This window comes from Carassius auratus, unplaced genomic scaffold (genome assembly GCF_003368295.1).
Source record: "Carassius auratus strain Wakin unplaced genomic scaffold, ASM336829v1 scaf_tig00214950, whole genome shotgun sequence".
NCBI lineage: Eukaryota > Metazoa > Chordata > Actinopteri > Cypriniformes > Cyprinidae > Carassius > Carassius auratus.
In genome coordinates, this window is record NW_020527878.1 from 10001 (window position 1) to 21761 (window position 11761).

An 11761-nucleotide genomic window follows, 5' to 3' on the forward strand; every position below is an offset into this window, starting at 1 on the left:
AAAGGACTTTTTAAACATGACATTCAACTGTAGAACCGAACCCTGCATTATTGTAAGAGCACTAGCCCAAGTGCCAAACTAACACCATTCCTGTTAAAGTGAATTTGTTTGTCGAATTAAAGTTGTTTATTAAAACCTGTGTCCTTATGTCTCTTTACTGGTATAGCCAAACTGAGAAGTTTGTAACATCACTATGTTTCACTGTTTCACTTGCTCCTCTCTAGCAGTTGCAAGTAAGTTAAACATATCAGAGAAAACATATGCTTATATGCAAAATCTCTTGGGTCAAATATGTACAAGCTAATACTGACTGAATTCTTAGAAATGACTTTGTTTATCTGATCAATATTTAAGCTGGGTGAGATGATGATTAACACATTTTCTATGCAATTTAAAACCATGCCACTATCAAAGGTCTACAGCATAATGCGGTACATCAAGTGCTTCAGTTAAAATTTGACTAAATCACTTGAGAAGACTTCCAACCCAAGAAAAATCTATTTTTGAATCTGGACTCCGGGAGGGAAAATGACTTGCATTGGTAGATTATATTGGTCTTAAAACAAATCAGTAAAAAAAAAAAAAAAGGGTCAAACCATGAGTATTTTCCCCCAAAATAATTCATATTTTAAATGAAATCTAATTTATATTAGATTTATAATAAAAATGCATTCGCGAATCATGGAAATTAGTTGTACAGAATCTAATAAACCTGGATCAGGCCCAGGTGATTTTCGTTACTGTATTATTTTTTTTCCCACATTATTTTTATGAGAATTACTGTATATTTTGAACATATTTGTGATGATAATGTCACAATGCATAAATAAAAAATCTTATAGTTCTAAATTAATAACCTTTATTTTCTTTTTTATTCTCTCCTTTTTTTCCTTCTGATTTTGGGGTGAAATATAACCTATATATATATATATATATATATATATATATATATACATATATATATTTTGTGAGTTTTGTCTCTCAAAAAGCTTTCGTAATAACAGTAAAAAAAACCTGAGGGATTTTATTACAAAGAAAGACCATTTATTAAACTTTCTTAAAATAACTTGGAACATGTGAATCTGGTTGATATAAAAACTGAACAATATAAAAGGGCCAACATCTTTAAAACATGGCCGCACAATTTAGTTAACAGATTCAATTAAATTTTGCATAAAATATATTGGAAGATAAATCACACTCGGAACACAACGTCATGTTCAGTCATGTCGATAGCCCAGGCAAACTTATCCTTTAAGGTTTTGTTATACATTTTTTCCAGTGTCACCTCCATGTTCTTACACCTAGAAGCAGAAAATAAAGTAAAGAAACACTGAAAATATTCTAATATCTGTCTGTGTAGCATGTTGGTTTATTTGAGAGTGACATCATCACCAGGCCACGGTAGTTGAATTTGGAGGTGCTCACGGCGATCTGTTTGTTCTCCTCTCTGTCTGTAGCCTGAACCTCCATCTTCAGCAGCTGTTCCTCACCTCTGCACAGCTTTCTTGTTCTTCTCCACGACCTTGAACTCACATAAAATGTTTTATACATGTGTATATCATATTCATCTACAAAGGGACTCTAATAGCTGGAAGAGCAAACAAATGTCCCCTTATTCAGAGGTCTGGAATGAGATACTGACATAAACAGCTTGTTTCCTGAGCTCCCTTTGGCTTCTTTCTTGGCCTGCTTTAGCTTTTTCTTAGCCAAGTCCAGCTGCTCCTTCCTGCTGTCAATCTTTATAAAAGAAGAGAAGAGAGAGAGAGAAAAAATAATAAGATATTCAGATGCTTTTTCATGATATTAAAATTATTTTCTTACGATTCAGTTTCATACAGGTGCATCTTAAAAAATTAGAATATCATGGAAAAGTTTTTTTTTATTATTATTCAAAATGCAGACTTTCTTATATTGTAGATTCATTGCACACAAACTGAAATATTTCAAGAGTTTAATGTTTTAATTCTGATGGTAACGACTTACAGCTTAGAAAAAAAATCAATGCAATTAATCTAGAATATAAAAAAGTTTGCTTCTTTAAATTAAATAATAATAATAATAATAAATACATTTTCCCTGATGATCTTATATATATATATATATATATATATATATATATATATATATATATATATATATATATGCACCTGTGCCCGGTTGCATGAAACTCCTTAAGCCTTATCTCCAGTGCCTTTGCCTGCAGGTTAGCCATGGATTGTTCAAAGGTCTTTGGCGGCGCCCGCTGATGGTTACGTTGAATTGCAAACGCACGGTTTGCCCTGTTGTAAGAGAGCAACTTCTCTGCCACATTGTCCATCGCTGTAGTAAGAATTATGGGGGTGAGTGTTTATATGAATGTATCTTTGAAGGAAACTGACGGTTTTTAATAAAGTTAAGATGATATCTTATTTTTATGTCGTCTCTGTAATGCATAGTAATGCAGTGTTTATAAGCGCAGCTGCTTTGTTTACAGCGGTAACCAAGGAAACGCCGTCTCTGCTGTTTAAAGGGTTAGTTCGCCCAAAAATGAAAATTATGTCATTAATAACTCACCCTTACGCTGTTCCAAACATGTAAGACCTCCTTTTATCTTCGGAACACAGTTTAAGATATTTTAGATTTAGTCCGAGAGCTCTCAGTCCCTCCATTGAAGCTGTGTGTACGGTATACTGTCCATGTCCAGAAAGGTAAGAAAAACATAATCAAAGTAGTCCATGTGACATCAGAGGGTCCGTTGGAATTTTTTGAAGCATCGGAAATACATTTTGGTCCAAAAATAGCAAAAATGACGACTTTATTCAGCATTGTCTTCTCTTCTGTGTCTGTTGTGACTGAGAGAGTTCAAATCAAAGCAGTCTGGATATCCGGTTCGCGAACGAATCATTCATGAATCGTTTTAAACGGTTCGCATCTCTAATACGCATTAATCCATCAATGATTTAAGATGTTAACTTTTTTTAATGTGGCTGACACTCCCTCTGAGTTCAAACAAACCAATATCCCGGAGTAATGCGTGCACTCAAACAGTACATTGACTGAACTGCTGTGATGAACACCGAGCCGAGCCAGATAATGAACAATAGACTCACTTGTTCACGAGTGAAGAACCGGTTGCATCGGTTATCGGATCACCAGTAGTTCTTTTGGACAGTTCGATTCAATAAACCGGTTGAAGAAAACGGTTCACCGGTTCTTTTTCGCTCGACATAATGGCGTCATTTGCGATGATTGCCCTTGATTCAAGCCTTCGGTTTACCCGCTCATAACACTAGCACAGAATCAGTTCAGAATCAATCATTAAAATAAAGTTCACCTTATTGTAAAGAGAATCGTGCTTAATAGTAATATAAATAATTTTAAAAAGGCTTGATAAATTCGTAAAGGTTATAAAAAATTCAAAAGCACTTTCCTCATTGAAAACTGTAATTTTTTATTTTTTTTTACTTGAGGTGAAATCAAGGGGGGGGGGGGGGGGGAGCCAAAAACATGGTTAAAATGCAAAAAAAAGTGTATAATTACAGGACCTTAAACAGGCTTGTCTGTGTAAATTTGTAAATTCCAGGCCAACATGCCCACTACTTACACACACAAAGCACGTGGGACCTGATGAGCGAGACGCTGCGACACACTGAGCTGATTAAATTAGATCTTGTAGCGGATGCAGAAAACAGATTTCCTCTCAGTGGCGATCTGACACCTCCACCCCAGCATTACACACACATCACATGCACACACACTGCAGCGCTCACTCTAGAGAGACTCAGTTAGTTATACTACTCACAGACATTCAGCAGTCTCTCATTAGCACAAACACACAATACAGTAATTAATGAGAATCCCATTCACAGAGAATCCATCAAACTGTGTCCTAACCAGTCATGGTGAGCTAAAAGCAAAAGTTTTTTTCTTAATATTTCATGACTATAACAAGCTAAGAGCAACAGGACATTTTCTCAAACAGTTGAATTAAATGTATATAATGAAATAAGCCGAAAAACTTGATTGCTGTATTCTTTTTCTATTCTATTGGTTTTCTTTTTATTTATTATATTATTTAAAAGCCCTTGCTAAGTATGCTGCGTTTAAGCTAACTGAGACTTGTTATACCACTTGTATATCATTGCTCTTTTGTTGATTTTGATTGCTTCCATTGTCCTCATTTGTAAGTCGCTTTGGATAAAAGCATCTGCTAAATGACTAAATGTAAATGTAATATAATTTATAAAACAGTGAATTATAACATTATATTTTTAATTTAAAATAAATTCACCATATTTATACGACCATTATTTCTAGAACATTAATCTTATTTTTACAAGTAGCTTAAAAAAAAAAAGTGAATATCTTTTGGTGGTTATAGAAACTAAATGTAACATAACATAACTAAATTGAAGAGACAACCTGAAAACAAAATACAAATGAAAACCACACAGAGTAATATTAAAAAAAACAAGAAAACGAATAACCCTGATGGACAGTCTGACTGTGGCTAAAACACGTTGTGTGTTTCGCAAAGTAGAGACTATGTTGATTATGTTGCTTACATAAAGTTTGGACACACTGACATACTAACAATATCCATACGTTCCTGTGGATTCAAAGTTGTCAAAATGTACAACGTTGTTTTGAACAATCTTGACAGCAATCCATATTGGCATCATATTCAAACATTTTAAGCAAATGATTCAACATAAATCCATACTGACGCCATGACAGAACATCTGGAAGCTGTACTAGTTGAATGCTGAATGTTTATTTAAAAATTTGACTGATAGAATGGAGAAAGAAAATAGGAGAGAGAAAGAGAAGGGAAAAGACACTCGTGGAGTTCTCTCAGCTGTAGCTGCAGGGTTATGGAGGCATTGTATGTCCTAAAACCTTTGCAGTCAATCCTGGCATAAGGGAACTCAGTCTTCAAAGGCAAAAACAACACTTTAAAGGTAGTATTCAAACATAAACATGGAGAAATCATCATATTTTACCATTCAGCTTCACTGTTAACCACAAGATGGCAATGTTGCCTTACTGTCTAGAAATAAATACAAAAAAAAAAAAAAAAAAAAAAAAAAAAAAAAATAAGAACAAGAGCAAACCTCCACAGAGCAGTCTTTTTTCTTCTTCCAAAGATATCAGACACTTGTTCCAACTTTAATGGATTTGTGAGTTTCAGGAGTAATGGGTTGTATGTTCCAGACATAAAGAAAACATATCCATTAAATCTGCCTACATCAACAAGATGTGTCTTAAAAAGGGCTCACAACAAGCTATGCAACCAACAAGCTGTCTGATGTGCGCCCACATCACACCCATTTGAAATCTTTTTAACACTAAAACCCTTTCTCACTTTTCCTTTAAGACCAATGTACTAAAAATCTAAATATTTACTTCAGAAACTGTGTGATCCAGGGGAAGACGATACAAGTACAGTCATACATTCTAATGAAGCTTGATGTTATATCTTCAACCCTCTATGGCATAGTGTTGCTTTCAGGCAACAAACCACTTTTTTAGATAAAAAAAATTAGATACACAATGCAGTGACGCACACACACACACACACACACACACACACACACACACACACACATACACAGTGGCACACACAAAGTGGCACACCCCAGTGACATAAACATGCAGTGGTACACACACAATGACACACAAGCAGTGACACACACACACACACACACACATATACACAAGGACACAGGTCATTTGGATGTTGGTTAACAGTATGCTAATGTTATATGAGGAACATTTATACATGAAGTGTTGTAATTATTAGTAATTTGTTTGATGTTTTTGATTGGTTTGGAATAATTGTGATCAAAATAATATTTTTTTCTAATGCATATATTTGGGGGGGTGAGGGTAAGGGTATGGGGGGTAAAAATGGTATGAAGGATATTATCAGGGATCCCAAGCTTCCAAAAATGAGGCGAAATATTATTTTCCCCCAAAAATAAAAAGTTGTGCCATAGAGATACTAAATGCTAATGACACCAGCTGTGTCCTAGCATGTCAACCGCTGCTGATGTTCAGCACACGCACTGCCGTCTGATGATGACACGCGGATGGCAAGACACTTGATGCATGTTGAACACGTCGGTCTGTTGGACACTGTTCACCAGGGAACACTGTGACATTTGGGCTAGGACACCAAATGACTCAAAGCAACACAGCTGGTTTTAACCAAACTATACTTCTGGGAACACAACTGCTGCTAAATGTCCTCAAATGTTAGCTAAACCTGACAAGCTACTGTTGAGGACATCCTCATAAAATGACTAAATGTCCCTTTTCAGCTCTAAAGTTGTATTATAAGGATAAGACTATAATTAGTAGACATGCATATTAGTTTGTATATAATTATAGTTAGCCTTTTTCATTATTTTTGGCCTTTTTGCCATTGTGTGGATATGAATATGAAGAGAAGAAACAAAACAACAGTGGAAACTGTGGAAACAAGTGGAAACATTGATGCTGTATTTTCTTCCATTTTATTGTGCACGTAAAAAAAGTACAGAAAAGGAATAGAACATGTAATAGGTGAGTTAAAACCCTATTTTTATCCTCCTATGCAAGCTTTTCTTTATTAAAATATTTGTTTAGATAGCTAGGTAAATGATTGCAACTGGCTGTGGTGTAATATATAAAACAATGCGAGCATCATATATGCACAAACGTAAAAGCACAGCAGCATGCGTTAAGATTTGCAGCAGTTGGTGGAAGAGGGACAGAATTACTCTATCGCGTCCTCCCCTCATTCACCCCTTCGCTCTGCCTTTCGCCGAGTCAATCGAAAGAACCCAAAGTACAGATTAACGTTCCCTTCCCAAAATGGCCCGTCATTACCAACCTGACTTCACTGAAAGGGCACATTTCTCTCTCTATCTCTCTCTTTCTCTCTCACACACACACACACACACAAAACTGTTTTTTATTTTTCAATTTTCTTTCAAAATCCGTCTCTCTGTCCTTCAGTGAGGGCAGAATTTTTCAGCTGCAAAAATTAAGACTGAAATATATATATATATACGTATATATTATATATATATATATATAAAAAACAGTTAAAAAGGTAAAAAAACACCATTCTTTTAGCGCAAGCTCTTATGATGCAAGTCTCTCGAGAATCGTATCCCTCAGAATGAAAAATCTATGACTGTCTTGCTGCCGTTTCAGAACATTACACTCACATTGAGTCGATCAAAGAGGTCGTCTCCTGCTTGTTTTTCACAAAAAGCTTGAGGTTTTTGAAAAACCTGAAACAGAAAACACATGTTAGATAGTTTATCATATGCACAGAACAGAGGTTTAGAGGAAAGGAAAGAGATAGTGAGAGGCACTCTCAATTATATTTTGACATTTCGCAGAAGTCCTGTTTTCCTCCACTCCTGCCTAAACAAACTAGCTAAAATATGCATGGAACCAATTAATGGTAGCAGATGTTGGTGCTTTTAAATCAGTCTCATTGAAATAACAATCTATCCTTGAGCCAAATGCATGAAAGAAGAAGTAAACAGACCACTCGACAAGCAATGACGGTATTTATATTTCTGGAACATTTTCCCGCAATTTAACACCGTCGTATGGTAGTAATGATTGATTCATATGCTGACCTTCCTGTCTAATAAGCACACAGAGGGGAGATCAAAATTAACATGATCATACATTCAAAACTCACCCTAATAAAGCAGGTCCAAATAGATTTTCTTTTTTAAATTACAATTTATATTATCAGCATATAATAGTTTTGAGTGTAAAGTTAAAATGGGACATTAATGTGAATTCTACTCTGTCTTAGTATTTGTTTGATTTGTCAGATGATCATATTCTCCAGTAAGATTTGAGATGTTCTGAAAAAACAACTTGCACTTCAACTGATCAGTTACCTGATCAATCTCACAAATTTCATTATTTAGTTAGTGAGTTAAAAATAGTGCAGAATCTTAACTATTTATTTATTATTATTTCATTTTTTTTTAAAGACCTACAAATGAGGACAAAGGAAGCAATCAAATCAACAAAAGAGCAATGATATACAAGGGCTATAACAAGTCTCAGTTAGCTTAAACGCAGCACACTTAGCAAGGGCTTTTAAATAATATAATAAATAAAAAGAACAGTCACAATTGAGAGAAAGGTGCAATTGAAAATACTGCTAAAATGAGAAATAGTCTCAACTAATAGATATGAATTTATAGTGAAATTTTGAAAAATAGTTGCAAGTATGATAAAGTTGTGATTGTGACAAAAATGGTCTTATGAGAAAAAAGTTACATCAGTTATGAGAAAGTAACATTGTGGCAAATAAAGTTACTGTTATGTGAAACAGTTTTGTAAGTTATTGCAATATAAGTTGCATAATTCAATAGTCAACTGACCCTTCGCAAAGACCCACGTTGCTTAGTTACTGTTGCCACGTCCAAGAAGCCATGGCGCTCTCAGGCCAACCCTCATGTTCTCACACAGTGAAAAATAGAGGAAAGGGGACACTGACAAAACAGAACAGGTTACTTATGGTATGAAACAAAGTTTTCAAATGTAGTTTATTTTTTAAGAATTAAATATTGTTTTGTGGCTCTTTAAATTGTTGTGACGCTGTAGCTTGTAGTTCAAGCTGCAAGTGAACCCATCACCTCTTCCTCTACTAGTTATAACACAAAATAAAGCATAACTGAACATAAGAAGGTATTTTGTTTTAAATTGTGGAATGACATCAATACACAAACTTTTTCAAAGTTTAAGTCCACAAATGTTAATCTTACCTCTCTTGTTCCGGTTTTGTTTGTCGGACAAAATGGCAGATTCTGCGTTATGATTGATCAGATCATCTGTCAATCAAATTCCCAGCGATGGGGCAATGAAAGCAGCCTTGAATACTTCTCACATTTTGAATATATGGGATAATATTTATGAATCAACATTATATTATTGTCTAGCTTCATTAAGTAACTTAAATTATCCGTAACATGAGAAACTGAACTTTGATCTTTTGAATGAAAGATTTCATTTTAGTATGAAACATACTGTAACTGTCAGATCTTCAGTCCAAAATGTCCATTAATTGAAATTAAGATGCAAAAATATCTTGTTCTAAAATCCTTGGATTTAGCAACTCAACTTCAGTTACCAAAATAATTAATATGCAGTGCAAAAGACCTCCATTAACAAAGTTAGCCACGGGGGAAAAATCTATAATATAACCTCCTATGAACACCTTCAGTTATTTCTGAGTGGTTGTCACAGTTTAAACAAATGCCCAACAAATAAAGTCATTATGACTGAAAGCCCTCTGATTTAGTGCAAGTACACAAATTATGTCTGTGCAGGTTGTGTGGCCTATAAAGTAGAGGGCTATGGCTCTCTGTCGTGTGCTCATCTGTTTGGACTTCAGGTCCTTCTGGTACTGGGCTCGGATGGCATCCACACAAGTCTTCAGTCTGCGAGCCACCTCATACTTTTCCAAATCCCTCTCACCCTACAGGAGACAAAAAAAAAGTAAGAAAGAAAAACCTAATGATCTGACAAAGGGCAGCTCGGCCTGACACACCACGAGTGATAGGTATTAAAGTACCTTCTTATTGCAAAGGAACAGATTGAATTTGGAGGTGACAAAGAGATTTTTCATAAGAGATAAAAAAAAGCTTTAATACTCCATTAAATGGTTTGACTAACACTTTTTTTTTTTTGCCAGCCTTACCTGTGCAATTTTATTTTTCTAATGAAACATGAAGTTGGGGCAGAAAATATCAAAAAGCCTATACAGTATATTAGCTAAAAGCACATCACTAGCATAAAGATGACTTCAAACTAACAGACATGAACTAAAAGCCACAAGACTCATACTGATTTCATGGAATCCTTAAGAATGAAAATAGATTCTATAATAAAAAATTCATAAAAACACAAGTCCAAAAAAGGAAAAAAAGAAAGAAAACCAATATCATTACTGACCTTTGTATGAAAACACATCTTTTAAAAATCCTTATTGCACTTTACAATCAGGTTTGTCTGAATCCAGCCACTAGCACTTAATTTGTACAAATAAAAATGTACTTTCTTTCCAAAACAACAGCATAGTGACCAATATAGTCTCACTTAACCTTCACTAATTCAGCACATATAAAGCAACAGACTCAGGAAAGAAAAGAAAAGTGATGCGGTGGTTCGGAGACGGTGTTGTGAATCTGTCCTTCTTCCATTATTTTCTCTAGGTTTCTTGAGAGGTGTCCATCACTCCATTCGGATGAAAAGGATTGCTTTGCTTCCTTATTAAATTAGTGAGAGGAAGTGAGAGGAACAAGGCTGAAGATGAGACGCTGAGCTGAAACTACGTGAGCGTAAATCGGCAGACTGTGACAATACACGTCTGCTCTGTTTGACTGGTCTAGACTCAGTGCTAAAATGTGACATCAAATCACATCTATTATGAACAAGGTGACAGAGTCAGACAGTCATGAGGTGAAGAGGACGTGAAGATGAGTTTGAAATGAAGGGATGTACAGGCAGAGAGAGAAGGGAGAGGACAACAAGTACATTTTAATCAAGTGAAAATAAGGTACTCACTAAAATATTACTCTCATGTTGCCAGACGTCTGACTTACTGCGTGAAGTTGAGTCAAGATTGGGTGCAGCATTGTCTATATTGCTTGTAGAGAGAAACATTACTTGGTATTGCATATGCATGTTTTTTCAAAAGAGCTCTTGAGGGAAAGTAGTGGCATACAACATTCTATGAAACATATCTGTGATGTGCTTTTGTTAGGCCTTGAATTTATGAGTGATACATCAATGATCCCACTTCTGAACCTATAATATGCCCCGAAAAACTATTCTGATAGTGGACTCCTCACTTGCTGCAGTTGATGATGATGTCAGGCTGAATCCTCTTCTTTAGCATTCCATGTTTAGGATGGTCCTTGGAAAAGCCCTGCAGGTTCTATCTTAAAGTTCCCAATGCATTCACTATGGTGGTCCAACACACAGTATCCATACTCGTCAACAATTTTTAGATTGGCCTCTTTGTTAAACTAGAGAACATTTATAAATTCGGAAGAACATCAGAGGAGCACTGGTCAATTTAAAGACTGTAACTTTGATTTATACCATATTTAAAACTTTGAGATTTTATGAAGGACACCAAACACCTTCTCCTCTTTGTTTAAGTTCTTCCTGGCTTCCACCTTCTGTTTATGCATAGCATGTCCTCTAAAATCACACTTGTTCAGATCCATTATTAGCTGTCTCTCCTCCGAAGGCATCTCCTATTCAGAAGAGCTAGCAAACCCAAGACTTTCCAAATGAAGTTTGAGCTAGGATAACTTAAGACGTCTGTGAATTTGGATCTCTGTGGTGTTACAGATGTTAAATTAACATTATTTATGTACTATTTTATTATTATTATTTTTATTATTATTATTATTAACATTTATTAATTAATTTTAACAGCAGTTTACATTGTATTAATTTAGCTGTGTCTGCCATTTGTTAGTTTTTGTTTAAAAATATTTTGTTTTAATCTATTTTTTTTGTATAAAAATTTTACTACATCTAGTATATCAACTTATTTTAGTTAGTAGCAAATTTTTTTTAAATCTATAATTAATATTTTATTATTTAAGCTTTATTCTATGTCTATGCACATATTTAAAAAAAAAAAATGAATAAGTGATGAGGATCAGACCAGACGCTGCTCTACAGTGGCTGTTCTGAGCAGCAACTTTCCTTATTGATTTAATTTTCTCTTCAAATTAGA

At 34.8% G+C, this 11761-nt stretch overlaps 1 protein-coding gene and 1 pseudogene across 1 annotated transcript in view; one reads left to right on the forward strand and one right to left on the reverse strand.

The window, feature by feature from the left end:
- LOC113093298 (heat shock factor-binding protein 1-like) overlaps positions 1–135 on the forward strand; it is a 1638-nt gene extending 1503 nt beyond the window's left edge. Inside the window, exon 4 of the mRNA XM_026259096.1 lies at positions 1–135. This exon is cut by the window's left edge and continues 190 nt beyond it. The gene's annotated coding sequence lies outside the window, so the exon portion shown is untranslated.
- Positions 136–1046: 911 nt separating this feature from the next.
- LOC113093296 (DNA topoisomerase 1-like) lies at positions 1047–11267 on the reverse strand (annotated as a pseudogene).
- Between the last annotated feature and the right edge of the window lie 494 nt (positions 11268–11761).